This window comes from Pseudochaenichthys georgianus, unplaced genomic scaffold (assembly GCF_902827115.2).
Source record: "Pseudochaenichthys georgianus unplaced genomic scaffold, fPseGeo1.2 scaffold_426_arrow_ctg1, whole genome shotgun sequence".
Taxonomy (NCBI): domain Eukaryota; kingdom Metazoa; phylum Chordata; class Actinopteri; order Perciformes; family Channichthyidae; genus Pseudochaenichthys; species Pseudochaenichthys georgianus.
The window spans coordinates 126,630-139,728 of record NW_027262991.1 but is presented as its reverse complement, the minus strand read 5'-3'; the positions used below and the strand labels follow the sequence as shown (position 1 = coordinate 139,728).

At 43.0% G+C, this 13,099-nt stretch overlaps 2 pseudogenes; one reads left to right on the top strand and one right to left on the bottom strand.

Annotated features, from left to right (window-relative positions):
* The first annotated feature begins 11,084 nt into the window (after window positions 1-11,084).
* On the top strand, window positions 11,085-11,279 carry LOC117442414 (U1 spliceosomal RNA; annotated as a pseudogene).
* Window positions 11,280-11,492: 213 nt separating this feature from the next.
* Window positions 11,493-11,665, bottom strand: LOC117442420 (U2 spliceosomal RNA; annotated as a pseudogene).
* Window positions 11,666-13,099: the final 1,434 nt, after the last annotated feature.

Sequence of the window (13,099 nt, the reverse complement as noted above, 5' to 3'; positions counted from 1 at the left end):
AAATGTAAGAAATGTGCTTTGAGGGAGAGACATTTGCTCAGAGACGCAGCATGTAATGCTCCTTTCTGAGGTTAATTCGATTATGTGTGTGTGTGTGTGTGTGTGTGTGTGTGTGTGTGTGTGTGTGTGTGTGTGTGTGTGTGTGTGTGTGTGTGTGTGTGTGTGTGTGTGTGTGTGTGTGTGTGTGAGAGAGGCTGTTACAGCTTCCTGCCGAGCATGGCAGTGGGCTGCCATAGCCCCCACCTCCTTAGGATCACTTCCTGGAGTCACAGCTAGTGTAACGTGAGGGATCGTTTCTGCAACATAAAGAGCCTGCTGTGTGGTTGTGAGCCTAAGGGGCAATGCGCACCCCTGGGGTCCTAAAAATAGAAACTGCTCGCATTCCAACTGATCTGAGCTGTTGCAAAAACCTTTTGCTGATAGCGCATAGTCATCTGATGGGTTAAAAGCAGCTGTGCAGTGACAATTCAACACAGGCCGCATAAGGAACATTAAGGAAGCACACACAGGGGAAATGATAGCAATTTTCTGAATCCCTGTTGTTGAGAAAACAGAAATCATGTTGAAATCTGGAAATGACCAACAATAAAGGTTGTCTTGAGATAATTGAATGAATTGGACAGCTTGATAGACTTTGCTGTCAGGAATAGTCAAAAACAATCCGTCTGGAGTGCAATGTATTGTTGCCTGTAATTTACAAAGCAAATCTCTGCCCATTAGATTAATAGGACTTCTATCTGAAATAATGAAAGAGTGTTGCACATTTGACCCATCGATTGAAATATTAGTACTCTCTGAAATGGGCTCGGACATAGGAATGCCAGAAACTCCCATTGTTGTAACAAAATGATTAGTTGCTTCACACACTTTCTCCTTAGTACGCACTGCTGACAATGTGGCTCCACTGTCAATCAAAATATCTACAGCCATACCATTAAAATCAACGGGCATAATCAGATCTTCACGCGGGTTATTGGAAAGGCGAATTGTTGCTGCTTGAATGGGGAAATGCTGTGAATCTGATCCTATTTCTCCATGGTACCTCTATCGTCTATTACATTGACTTTGCTGACCGTTTTGCCACTCTTGAGCCAGTCTGTCGTAGTGACTGGTAAGGGGGGGGGGGGGCAATAATGCAGGGTGCCGGGGGGGCTGGGGGAGAGCAGGCAAGGATTGTGTATTCTGCTGAGCTCCCCACCTCTTTTCGCACTGCCCCGCCCAGTGGTCCGTCGCACCGCACACATGACATGGCGTCAACTTTTTGGCATTTTTGTTCTGCTGCTGTCTGCCCTTGTCTTGATAACCCTGTGATCTTCCCCGATTTTGATACGGCTGTGTGAGGTTTTGTCCCTGAAACTGCTCGGGAGTTATCCGCACTCTGATAAGCCTGTGTATTTTGAGGCAATTGTTGCAGCAGCTGGGCAATTCTGGGGGTCAGAAATATCTGGCTCCTATGCAGGGCACGTATTGTGGCTATCGTGATTTTCCAGGGTTTAAGTTGCCAGTCAGGAGTCGCCATTATGTAGGCTTGAGCTGTCTCAGGGATTAAATTATGTAACAAACTCTGTATGGCGAACAAATCATTGCCCTCCCTTTTAATGCCCGCATTATTATCCCACACTGTCATGAAACGCAGGAGAAATTATGGGACAGTTTCTGTTGGGTTCTGTATGCAAGCCATCACTTGCGAAACATCTGTGTGAGTCTTAGCGCATGCTCTAATAGCCAAAGCAGCGACGGTCTGGATCCACATATCACGCGTCTGTGTCGGCGTATACTCAGGAAATTTAAACTCGTCTCTGCACGTGGGCCAATCTGCCTTGTATGTTAGGATTATCAGCTGTTTAACATCATGAACCAAACAGTTATAAACTGAGCAGACATTAGTCAACCACAACAGATACTCATCTGGGCTTTAAGAGGGACTGGGAGGGTGATTAGTGACATCCATGACTTCAGCGGGTGTCCAAGGCTTATAAACTGGAATTTCTCCTATTAGTATTTTCAGGGAGGTCACAGTTTCAGCAGAATTATTATTCTGAGATGTTTGCAGTCTCGTGATAATTCTATGTGGGACAGGCTTTCTAAAACAACGGCGTGTCTGGATTGTATAATGTTTTTGGTGCAGGACTAGGGGTGGGTGTTTGTAATGGGCTGCTGTCTGAAACATCCCCTCCACGGTCCGTTGCACTGTATTCCTGCTGCTCAATATGTTGTTCTCTATACTGTCCTGACTGATATCTCAACCCATTTTCATTCATGATAGCTGCAGCTGTCATTAACAGATCATCATCGGAGTTTCTCGCAACAGGATTTGAGAGTTCTATCGCAGGAATTATTTTTGTACAGAGATCTACAGCCTGCTTTTCTTCCAGCAGCCCAGCGTCTGTTAAAATGCAAATTAGCTGAGAGAGGCTGGGAGATTTCCCTTGTCTTTTCAGCCAATCGTACATAACTGATTTCGCAATGGCTGCAACGTCCTTTCCGTTTCTTTCCTTAATTCTGGACATGTTCTCTGATTTAACATCAAAAGCAGCCTCTAGGCTAAGCAAATGACAACTCGCCGCACATTAAGAAACCCTATCAATCAACGCTTTGAGCTCAATGGAGCCTCGCTCGGCGCCAACTGATTTTTCATTTTTCCACTCATCATAACCTCTTTTTTCTGCAATAGCCATCCAAGCTTTAACACATTCTTTCATGTATCCTATATCCCAGGAGCAATTCGCCTAATTTTCAATGAATTTAAACGCCTGCCACAACACGGTCATGTCAAATGTACCAGTTAAAGGCCAATCAAATTGAATCTTCCCTTTCTGACTATTCTGTTGTGAGTGTTCACAAAGTAACGAGGTAAACGGCATAACTTTAGACCAATACAAGCTTCTTCCGACAATTCCAAACGGCATATTAGGGGAAAACATATGAGTGTAGTGGCTGTCTGTAATAGGATTGTTTGGAAGTGTCTTGGTGCGTGAATTCGCTTTCCACTTACCAACTGAATCGTTTGTGGACACAGTATTACCCATGTTTAACGGTTAGTACAATAAAACAAACACTGCAATGTAGACAAACAAACATCAAACTCGTAACAAACATCAGCGTGACAGAAAACTCCTCCAACTTAATTTAATCCGAATTAGGGAGACTTTCAGAGGGGGTAGAGAAATATCTGTTTAATTATGAGTGCCTTCTTACTCATAATCCTTGTACAAGTGCTAAGAACGGAATCTGTTGAAGATCAATAACTAATTTATTCTCGATCAACAACCACTGTCCTGAGTCAGCAGTGCTATGCTGTCCGTCCGAGAGCATAGACTTTAATTTTTTTTTTTTTTCCCCACCCTTTCTTCCAAAACAACAGCCAAATTCAGCAACTCATCAGTTATGAAAACACAGCGCGATATCACATTCTCATACCACCCTTCCCATAAATAACCGCTTTCTTTAGTTCGAAATCGGCAATGGTGTGGAATAATGTGACACTGTGCTCCTTCCTCTCTCTTGCCTGCGGCTCCGCCACAGGGGGGAAGAGAATCGGCAGGCAGCCAGGAAGAGATGCCAGCTGTCAATTTAATCAGTTTAACCTCTGAAATCTCCAGAATTCAGCGATTTGTTTCAATACAAATCTATCACATTGCTTCTAATGCAGAAGCTCCACTTTACTGATGCTCTCTTTTAAGGTCTATCCGAATATTTTCTGTGTGTAATTGTCCGGTAATTTAATTCCGAGAAACACACACAGAGGAAATCAGTCAAAGTCGATATCCTAGGTTATTTATTAGCCCCAAATATTCTCATTGTTTTTACATGAGCTGTGCTTGCTCTGTAGGCACGTGCCCCAGCAGCAATCACAGGGCAAATCGGCCAGGACAAAGTCCCCTAGACACCGCTTCGTCAGGTTATGAATTAAACCCCCAAATGTAAACGTGTAGAGAAACCAAAAAAAAATGCAGCCGCTCAGTTTCACAGGTAATTTTATGATACCATCAATCACAGATTCTGGTAAGGCAATGTCCAAATATAGATTTGAAATTACACTTACCAGTCTCTGAAGATCTTTTGGTATCCTGTCGACAACGCCAATTTGTAGAGGAAACTTCTGTGTAGCAATGCATCTGGAGTCACCGACTCATGAAAGAGACACAGGACAAGCAGGAGTTCTGTCAAACACTGAGATTTAATACAGGTATCGGCCGGAGAAATTCACATCACAAGTCACACAGTCAAAGGTTCTGACTGCACGGGTGGGTTGCCATGTCAAATCTGAATCCGCCTCTCATCCTAATAGACCTTTTAACCAGCTTACAGGGAGTCAACCCCCACATTGGGGAAGGCATCTGTGTCCACCTGGAAGCACTGAATTATCTTTATCTGACTCTAGGGCTCTTGTGACCGAGAGTTGACCGGTCATTAAATTGCTAAGGTCAGCCACAGCTGACCGTTCCCCTTCCTTAAGACAGATACCAGACTTCGGCTTGGTCATAAAACGTCAACAGGCTGAAAGGTCAAATATCTTAGTAAAGCTACAATTATTCCCTTACACTTTGTTTTAGTTGATTTCTTGAAGCATCTGACTCTTAATGGCAGTTTCTGATTTTGAGGCTATTTCAGTGAAACAAGGCTGTTTTGAACATTTGACAGATTTATGCTTAATTATCTCAAAAAGTTAGTGAAAGATACATTTTTGAGTATAAAAGATGAAAACTAGAAAATGAAGTACTTTGTGTTAGTAGATCTATGTTAAGAATCGGACTCTTAATGGCAGTTTGTCCTTTTGAGGCGATTTCAGTGAAACAAGGCTGTCTTGAACATTTGACATATTTATGCTAAATTCTCTCAAAAAGATACTGAAAGATACACTTTTGTGTTTAAAAGGTGACCACTACCATGAAGTACTCTGTTTGTGTAGATTTCGTTCGGAATCTGACTCTTAATGGCAGTTTGTGTTTTTGACGGTATTTCAGTGAAACAAGGCTGTTTTGAACATTTGACAGATTTATGCTTAATTCTCCCAGAAAGTTACTGAAAGATACACTTTTGTGTATAAAGGCTGAACACTGGATAATGAAATACTTTATTTTAGTAGATTTCTTGAAGCATCTGACTCTTCATGGCAGTTGTGATTTTGAGGCTATTTCAGTGAAACAAGGCTGTTTTGAACATTTGACAGATTTATACTTAATTCTCTCAAAACGTTACTGAAAGATACATTTTTGAGTATAAAAGATGAACACTAGAAAATGAAGTACTTTGTGTTAGTAGATCTATGTTAAGAATCGGACTCTTAATGGCAGTTTGTCATTTTGAGGCGATTTCTGTGAAACAAGGCTGTTTTGAACATTTGACATATTTATGCTAAATTCTTTCAAAAAGATACTGAAAGATACACTTTTGTGTTTAAAAAGTGACCACTACCATGAAGTACTCTGTTTGTGAAGATTTCGTTAGGAATCTGACTCTTAATGGCAGTTTGTGTTTTTGACGGTATTTCAGTGAAACAAGGCTGTTTTGAACATTTGACAGATTTATGCTTAAAGATACATTTTAGAGTATAAAAGATGATAACTAGAAAATAAAGTACTTTGTGTCAGTAGATCTCGTTAAGAATCTGACTCTTAATGGCAGTTTGTGATTTTGAGGCTATTTCAGTGAAACAAGGCCGTTTTGAACATTTAACAGATTTATTTCATTTCATTTCAAACCTTTATTTAGACAGATAGGTCCCTTGAGATCATGGATCTCTTTTACAAGGGAGACCTGACCTGACCTGACCTGACCTTTATGCTTAATTCTCTCGGAAAGTTACTGAAAGATATATTTTTGAGTTTAAACGATGAACACTAGAAAATGAAGTACTTTGTGTTAGTATATCTTTGTTAAGAATCAGACTCTTGGGGTTTCCGGTTATGGCGTTGGAGTGATCGGTCGCATTGGCGTTTGCTCCCTAAACCTTTTTCGCTTTTACACATATACACCCAGACGTCTGTTACTTTTCTTACTTTTCTTACATTAGGAGTGCCTCAGTAACTTTTTCGTTGTTGAAATGAGTAAAACTCAAGGCAGTCGTGGCAAAAGTCAGCAACAAACTAAACTCTTCAGCTCGCAAGATAAAGAGGCTAACAAGATGGCCACCAGTGCTTCGGAAGCTAGCGTGCAGCCGCTAACACTCGTTGTGCTAGGCGGAGAGCTTGAGAAACTGCGTAAAGACGTAACAGGTGAACTTACCGCTTCTATGAACACCGCCATGGCCCCAATCCAAGCCTCTCTTCAAAACACCGACACCGTGGCTACACATACTGCCACCATCACCGGAATGGAAACGGCTCTCAGTGCTCATTCAGATGGAATCACTACTCTGGAGCGAGAGGTGGCCGTATTGAAATCCAAGTTGGAGACCACTAATCAGGTGAATGACAGATTGCAGCTGGCGGTGGAAGACCCGGTTTCACGTTCCAAACGACAGAATCTCCGTGTGATTGGCATTCCAGAAGTAATGGAGGGGGATGATGCTTGTCTCTTCATGACTACACTGTTCAAGAAGATGGTCGGAGACCCTGAGCTGGATACCTTGGAGCTAGACCATGCACATCGCAGTATGGCTCCGAAATCGCCGCAAGGTTCCCGGCCCCTCATTGTCCGCTTCCATAAATATTCCCAGAAGGAACGTCTGCTGCTGTGGGCTAGGAAATCCCGGGATGTCTCGTACCAAGGTCATCCCATCAGGATCTTTGAAGATTTCAGCGCCACACTCGCCAAGAAGCGGGCCGCCTTTAACAAAGTGAAGTTGCAGCTCTACAAGGAGGGAATACGCTTCGGCTTACTCTACCCAGCCCGCCTGCGTGTTACTTTTAACGGACAGACTCACATTTTTGACTCCGCGGAAGAGGCAGAGCGTTTCTATCAGGTTCATAGCAGTAAGTGAATGATCAGGAGGATTCTGTCCACATACCCCCTCTGAATCTTGTTTTTCACTTAAGTTATTTTTATTTCTATAACCGAGCTAAAGCTACACGGACATGAACGTTAAATTAGACATTGCTTGCAGCTCCCTGCTAGGCCAATAGAGGTCACTGCTGTCTCGTGTATGGGGGTGTGGACTGGGGAATGACTGCAATTCAGCTGCGGTTGTATATGTGATAATTATACATTTTGAAGGGAAGCAAACTACACCGTAGTTAACCGGAGGTGTGCAGAACATTTCCTGCGTTACAGGATGAGTTTAGGACAAGGTTGTAGTGATTTGTTAGAGATTCAGACATCTGATCTCGTTGGGTTGTGTTTTTAATTGGAGTTGTCCTAATTTGATGACGTCCTTATTCTCATTAATCCCATGCCTGGATTCACACCACCTTATTTTGGGGGGAGATCTTAACTTGGTCGTTAATCCTGCCCTTGATTTATCCAAGCCAAAAAACCTAACCCCATCTAGTACGGCTAGAGCTCTCATGACACTTGTTGACCAAATAGGTTGTGTGGATACGTGGCGATTCAGCCACCCAACAGCAAAAGAGTTTTCATTCTATTCCCATGTTCATCAAACATATTCTCGCATTGATACTCTTTTTTTAGACAAAATACTCCTTCATTCAGTGAAATTATGTGAATATTCAGCAATAGTCATATCAGACCATGCCCCCCTTTTATTAGACTTGGAATTGCTTCCTAAAAGTGGACAGCGCTCAAATTGGAGATTGAATACAGGGTTATTATCTTCTAATAAATTCTGCGAATTTATTTCTGAGAAAATTAGGCTCTTTATCCTAAACAACAAATCTGACTCGACTTCTCCTTCCCTCCTGTGGGAAACCTGTAAAGCGGTAATTGGCGGTGATATTATCTCTTACAGTGCCAGGGAATATAAGCATAAGTTTTATTACACAAATTCGCAAACCCCCCCATACAATAGTTACAGACCCAAAGGAGATAAATAATGTTTTCGCTTCGTACTATTCTAATCTTTACCAATCAGAGGCTCCACCTGACAACATCTTAATGAAACAATTTTTGGATAATTTGGACTTCCCTATGATCAATGAAACAAGTAAAATGAATGTAGATGCTCCAATCAGTTTAAAGGAGGTTACAGACAGTCTCAGATTAATACAGAATGGCAAGGCACCGGGCCCGGACGGCTTCCCAGCTGACTTTTTAAAGAAATTCTCTGATCAACTGGCTCCCTTGCTATTGGATATGTTCAACGACTCCTTAGAGCGTGGTTCCCTTCCTCAGTCCGTAACTCAAGCATAAATGTTACTCATTCCAAAGAAAACCAAAGATCCAGCAGAATGTAGCACCTGTTAGTTTGCTCAACTCTGACATGGCTAGCCGCCTGGACCCCTGTCTACCAAACATTATTTTGGGTAATCAAACTGGCTTCATAAGGGGTAGACAGTTGTCCTCAAATATTCGCCGCCTCCTTAATATTATAATGTCTAAGTCTAGCACACAAGAGGCTGAAATGGTAATCTCTACGGATGCGGAGAAGGCTTTTGACCGAGTGGAGTGGGGTTATTGATTTTCAGCTCTTGACAAGTTTGGTTTTGGTCAAAGATATATTTCATGGATTCAATTGTAGTTTTTGTCTTACCTGTTTGTCTCTCTATCCAGAACCCATCATCACCTCCTCTGCTAGCCACGTCCAGCCACTTCCTCGTCGGATTCATCCGCTCTCCACGCTACCCGCTCCAGCCTGCTCGCTCCCCTCGCTCTGAAACCCCTGCTCGCCACACTCCTGTCTGGAAGGACAAACACTAACTCTTACTCCAACCTACTCGCTCTCGGGAGCATACAGACTCAGGCTCAAGCCACCTCTCATCTGCCTGGCGATATCCCCAGCTCACTCCGGAGCCTCGGCTGAGGATCTCCATTCCCTAGTTTTTGAATGCCCTTTCCTGGACTATATTACACAGTTAATATCCCCTGTCATGATACAAGAATAAACCTTTTGCTACAAACTCCTGTTTTTCTGTCCGTGTTTGTATTGTGGGTTCAGTCCTGAAAAGCGATCACGGAGCTTAACAGTAGGAGCACTATACTGCCCTGTCTCTGACCCGTCCAACTCATACTTACCTGGCAGGGGAGATACCAGGTGGTGGTTCTCCTTTGGCTTTGTTGCTGTCGTGCGGTGTAAGGGGCGCAATAAAGTATCCGTGGTAACCCAAGACCAGTGGGTTCACCATGGCATCAAACCAGACCAATCGCCAGAACGCTGTTCGTTTTGACCTTCTGGAAGATCTACAGATGGACCGCTTGCAGTTCAGCCGACACATCCTCCAGAAAGAGCTTGATTTTTCATCAGACCATCTGGAATACATCTTTGCTTACCCGGGGAAAAATATATTTGAGGTCATCTTTACAACCAGCCAACACTTCCAAAACTGCCTGGAGAGATTAGAAAAGAAGAAAACGTCAGCATCAGGCTTTGATAAGATCAGCATGACACCACTTGCCGAAAGGGACCTGAAAACTGTTTATGTGATGATATTTTCAGAAAAAGTCAGGAACCAGGATGTCTGGACTTGGATGACAAGATACTGTGAAGTACAAAATGCAATAGAGGTGATGGACATTGATGGAATAAAAACCGGGTCTAGACGTTTCCAGGTCCGTCTCCAACGACAGGATGGGCTGCTGAGACACATTCCCAACACCATACAGTTGGGAGCCTTCAGGGGATCTGTCTTCTACCATGGGCAGCCAAAAGAATGCAGGAAGTGTGGCAGTCTAGACCACCTTGCAGCAGACTGTAGCCGGAATATCTGCAGGATCTGCAAAGTAACAGACCACTCATCAGCAAATTGCCCAACCCCTGTCAAGTGCAACCTCTGCTCCTCCAAAAACCACCGCTTCAAAGACTGCCCGCATGCTTACTCCCACCGGGTGAAACTTTCACTTTTTAAAACCCCTGAAGCCAGAGAGGAGGAACACGCAAATGAGGAACCAGAAATCAGTCAGGCTTCCCGCTCAGAAACCAACCAAGAACCAACAAATAATGTCTCTCAGCAGCCAATACAAGATCCCATTCAGGACCAAGAGAAGGAGACATCAGGAGGTGAATCGCTCATTGACTGGAGCGCCGACACAGTGGAGGACATCTTAGGCACGACCTACATCCCCCTCCCTATGGCCGACGCTACAGTCCATAAGGCAGATCCACTGCCCAACCACGACCCAGGTACCAGAAACGGGAGGAACCCTGGGACCCTTCAAGACGCCGAGAATACACTAGATTCCATAATGGCAAAGCTCACCACTCCTCAACCCCAGGGGAAGCAAGTACTCAGGGAGGACCCCCCTGAAAAAGCACAGGCAAGTGTCCCTTTAATCCTACCTATCGCCATCAACCAGAGAAAAGACGCAGGGGATTCACCATCACGGAAACGCCCCCAGGAGTCATCACAGTCAGGTGAACCCTCCCCCCCCCCAACCTCAAATCCCTTACTTGAGCCTGAGGATGTATTTTCTGTCCCTTCGGCTACATCTATAAAGGATATCTATCTGAAAAAAAGAAAGGGCTATGAAATCCAAGAAAAAGAGATCAAAGAAGACGCCCCAATGGTGACACTTTGAAAACCATGCCGAAATTTCTGTATAAAATTAACCACCTTTAAGAAATGCCAAATGTCCACACAGTCAGTGGTAAAGGTTTAGCCTCACAATGGTCCATGACTACATTCTCAGGGACAGAGTGAAGTTTAAGGTGGCCGAAATTAAAATCAGGTGGAAAATTGATGAAGTGATGGATGCACTTTAAATGATTTGTTGTTGGGAAAACTGAAGATTTTGATGCACTTTAAAATGAATTGTTGTTGGGACAAGAACTAAAGATATTGATGCACTTTAACTGAATTGTTGTTGGGAAAGAAAAAGATAAATACCTGCAGATATTGATGCACTTTAACTGAATTGTTGTTGGGAAAGAAAAAGATAAATACCTGCAGATATTGATGCACTTTTAACTGAACTGTTGTTGAAAAAGACAACATATTTGAATGCATTTTAAATGAATTGTTGTTGGAAAAAAGAAGAAAACATATATTTTGTTGTAATAGGAGTATAATTGTGTTTTTTTTAAAACAGGAAAATGTACCTGCAAGTTTGTCCTTTGTAAATGATGTGCCTTAATACCAATAAAGCGTCTAAAAAAAAATTGGTTCACCCAGGGCGAGGCTCGGCCATTGCACCCCGGCTATGCTGACCGCTGCGAATTCCCCAAATGTGGGAATCTCGACTGCATAATTTGTGGTAGTGGGGGACTGCGTTCGCGCTCTCCCCTCATTATAGTGTTGAAGAAAAGGTCAAAGAAAACCTGGCTACTTGCAGTGAGCCTCACTCAGCGTGCCACGCTCCAGAGCCAAGCAAGTTCAATTTGTCATCTTTAGCGACTTTGGCATTGAGTCCAAAAAAACCCGCTGCAGTTTCTGCCCTCAATTGAAACCATCTGTTTTGGTTTCGAGATGCGTCTTTCTTTGTTTTTCCACAAGTCAGGAGATGGGTGCACCGTTCCCGGAGGCGCTGCAATACCGGGTCGATGCGTGGAGTGAACGGGGCAAGCCCCTCTTTCAGCTCCCAGTGCTAAAAATCCATTTAATATATAGTCCCCGTATAGGGGACGTATCAGATATTAAACTGATAAGAACAGATTTAAAAAAAAAAAAAAAATGTTTTCTTCAATTTACTTCATTCATATACACAGTTTACAAACAAGTAAACAATTGACATTAAATACAACACATATAACACTTTTACTTTGTATACATGCAAATACAGTTAGGTGTTCTGGTCTTCACCCCACCAGCCCTAAACCTCCCTTCCATCTTTCCAAAGCGGCGTGTTGTCCCCATTTCAGAATGTCCCTCTCCATTCTCCCCTTCATATCTGCCCTTACTTTTCCTATTATCCCCCTTATGCTGCTGCCGCATTTGTTCTTTGCAACATCCTGCCTAGCCAGCCAAAGATGTCTCTTGAGCAGGCTTACCACTAGCCAAACGGGGAAACTTGCCCAAAATTTACCAGGACCCGAGCCCCTTTCAATCCCATCCCATGTAATTTTAAACCCAGGAAAACTCTGTCCTAACCACCCTTCTACTCTTCTCCATGCTCCCTGTGCAAATGTACAGTCCCACATGACATGTCTGATGGTCTCTTCATCCTTACAATCTGGCCTAGGGCACACCGGAGACCTTGCCAATCCATGACGGTACATGATTTCCCGCACTGGCAGGCACCTGAGCAGGCACAGCCAGTTAAGGTCCTTCAGCCTATTGTCCAGTCCCTTCGGCTGGATCCTCCTCCACACTTTGGATGGTATTCCAATAACAGGACCTGTAAGAGAAACTTCTGTTGCAATGGAAATCAGGACACGGAGAGACAGGAGGAGCAGGAATTCTGAATGTCAAACAATGGGATTTATTGAGAGATCCAACGGCCGGGAGAGATTACACATCATAGTCACATTGTCATGTCGGCCACCTTGCAATCTCTGCAGCCATAGCTCAAAAACATGGTCTGTATATCCATAAGGAGTGGCCTATTTTCCCGCCTCTGGTAATCAACACCAGACCCTAAAAACAAAGACATCTCTATATGCGCCTTCAAACCCCTCACCCACAGGAAAGCAGAAGACCTCTTTGACCTTTGTCCTCCTCTAGTTACAGACAGAGCACAGGCAAGAAGAACTGAGAATCTTAAAATACAAAGAGACATCCTTATAATATTATCTAACAGATGCACTCTTTTATCAATTTATTGATAACCAATTAACATTAGTCTAAGAATATTTCAGTCACTACTTAAATCAAATAAAACGTCCTCAGAGTTGTCTGGATTTGTCATTACATTAATTACATCAAAAGCAGAATAAGATTGAAACAGTCAATCACAATGGTTGATACAGACAACCACAATAGAAAAATCATCTTTCTTCAGGGTTTGATTTATTTTGTCAAAAGGCACAATAACACATGCAATACAAAAATATAATAGCAAAAATATATGTTTAAAAACAAGATCTTTTATCATTTATCACTCTGTTAATCTCATTCATCAAACACAAATTCAAAATCAGCTTACATCTTAAAGATTTACTTCAAGGCAA